The sequence below is a fragment of the Galeopterus variegatus genome, unplaced genomic scaffold (genome assembly GCF_000696425.1).
Source record: "Galeopterus variegatus unplaced genomic scaffold, G_variegatus-3.0.2 Scaffold3568, whole genome shotgun sequence".
NCBI classification, from domain to species: domain Eukaryota; kingdom Metazoa; phylum Chordata; class Mammalia; order Dermoptera; family Cynocephalidae; genus Galeopterus; species Galeopterus variegatus.
Window position 1 is genome coordinate 212,154 of NW_007729679.1, and position 2,560 is coordinate 214,713.

General features: G+C 38.2%; 1 protein-coding gene across 1 annotated transcript in view; it reads right to left on the reverse strand.

Moving 5' to 3' along the window:
• Positions 1-2,560, reverse strand: part of EPSTI1 (epithelial stromal interaction 1 (breast)) — a 46,154-nt gene that overhangs the window by 39,191 nt on the left and 4,403 nt on the right. The gene's annotated exons all lie outside the window — the stretch shown is intronic.

Below are 2,560 nucleotides of genomic sequence, written 5' to 3' on the forward strand. Positions count from 1 at the left end.
AAAATTTTTTTTTTTTTTTTTTTTTTTTTAAATCGTGGTTATTTTATTGTACAGATAGAAAAAAGGAACCAAGAAAATCAGCTGTAGTAGGTTACAAATGATTTTTCATATATTTAAGTGATAATTTATTCATACCCATAAGCTTATTATCACAATGAAAACAAGTTTACAAAAAAAGGGTTTTTTTGGTTGGTTTTGTATTCAGGGAATAAATATGCTTCCTTTTTAAAAATTTTCTAAAGTAAAAGTATGCTTTGATGGCAGTAGAAAGTAAATATTTAACATCTATTCACTAACCAACCAAAAAAACAAAATGTTGATGTTACCTCCAAAGTTAAAGATACCTGGGAAATCCTAACTACTTCACAAAAAGATTAGGGAGTTAGGTAAAAGAATGAAGGCATTTGGGGATTTCTCAAGTTCCAGATGACCAGATAAAATGCAAGGCATCAGCTAACAATGAGTAACAGCAAACATCTATAGTTTTATGCACTAGGCTCTATACATAAAAACTTTACATATATTAAGTTACAGTATCACAGTTCCTCTGTGCTAACCAGTAAATGAGTTCAGCCATTATAAACTGTTAGATCATGGCTATTCATATTTTATGATTTAGGCAAACAACCACAGATGTAGCAATATAAATGTTGATTTCCTAGTGTAGGAAAAGTGAAGATAAATGGTCAGGGTCCCTTGGGGGTTCGGAGTCTTGCCGAGCATTTGATGTAAATATGTTTGTGCACCCAGGTGCGTATTATTGTCTAATGTAATTGCGTCCCAGGTGTCCTGGGTTATTGGACTTAAGTATAAAGGACAAGTGGCTCTGATCCACAGCGCCCCCCACCCCCGGGATGCCCTGGGGGGACCATGGGGAGACTGCTACTGCTGCTGGAGGCTGTTGCTGCCAGGGCCCTCGGGACCCTCTGAGAGGCTGCCACTGCTGCTGCTGCTGAGGAAGCTGAGGACTGAGCTCGTGTCATCTGACAGTGGCTCCTGGGATCTTTCCCAATTACCTAGCTCATGAACCTGCATGTGAGGGGTCTGGTGACCCAGCCTGTCATTTGAGGGGTCTGTGACCCAGTCTGTACAATGGGTTTGAAGAGTCTGTGAGCCCTAGCCCAGCCCTTACAATACAAATGGAAAACCTAAAATAATGAAACATTTTGGCTTTAGTTACGAAGCCTTAACCATACAACTGGCTACGTCAGCAGGATTCCAACAATAGCTTTAGCCGGACAATTAGCATAGTCACCTGGCTATATACCTAGATTTGGAAACTACTAAAAGTGCAGTTTTCAGAATTACATTAGATACTGATGACAGACCTACACAGGCTAATTTTAAAGTGCATATTAGGGGATAATAAATCTTACAGAAGCTTCAGCCTCTGTAATGTCATCATAGGTTAAGTTTTACAAATTCAAAAACATTAATATGAAACAATCTAAAAAAACAAATTAAGAGGTATCCAGTTTCTTATAGGCTTCTTCAATGAATGTTAATATGTCCTTCATCTGGGTTGAATGATGAAGAATATCCAAGTCCTTTAGAAGAGCATTCTGGTTTGGAATTGACATCAAAATTTCTTTCTAATGTCTGGGTGCTTTGAGACTGTTCTGAGAAAGTTCTGGAAGAGAGAGTACCCTACTAAAATCCATTTGAAGCATCTGTTTTACCTTCTCCTCCTCTTCTTCCACCTCACTTGCCAGAATTTGAAATTTGTTCTTTAGGCCTTGAATATTCCCAGTCATCACCTCTGTGGTCTCTTCTATTTTATACTTTTCTTCCTGCAATAGTGCCAGCCCTTTTTCATTAGCTCTGTTCTGCGCAATTTCCATTTTCAGTAAACTTGACACATTAGTTAAATCTTTCAGCTTTTTGGGAGGGACTTTCAGGGTTTCACACAGTTGTAGCAATCTCTTTTTTAGGAAGTTGAGAAGATATTGAATTTGTTCTTTTCTCTAAAACTGTTACTATGATTGCTGAGTCCATCGTAGCTCGCAGATGCTCTCTGCTGCTCTTTGAAAGAGCTTGCCAGGTTTTCTTCTAGTTGGTGCTACCTTCACCTGTTCTAGATTTGTCTGCTTTGTTCTTCAGAAGACAGATGCTTTGGATGATTTTTATTTCTTTTCGCTGAGTTTCTCACCTCTTTTTCAGACAACTTCATTTTATCATCAATTTTTCTTTTTGGATTTCTTTGTAACTGTTCGGACTTTTTCTTGAAGTGTTTGCTTTACCAGACATCGTACTCGCCGCTTCCTCTTGAACCCTACTGGGAGCCCTGCTCAGAGTAATTCACACACAAACAATCCACAGATCCACATTTAAATAAGAAAATTGTAAGAAAAAAATCTTCTAAGGAAGGAAAGTTGCATTTAGTAGCAAAATTTAAAAAAAAAAAAAAAAAACTTAAGCTGGAAGGATTTATCACAGTATTCACATTCTATACATTTACCACGGCTAAGGCAAGTTGCAGGTGTCCTAACAGAAGAAATGTTCTTTAAAAAAGTGCAATGTAGGGCCGGCCCGGTGGCGCACTGGATAGTGCGCCACTTGG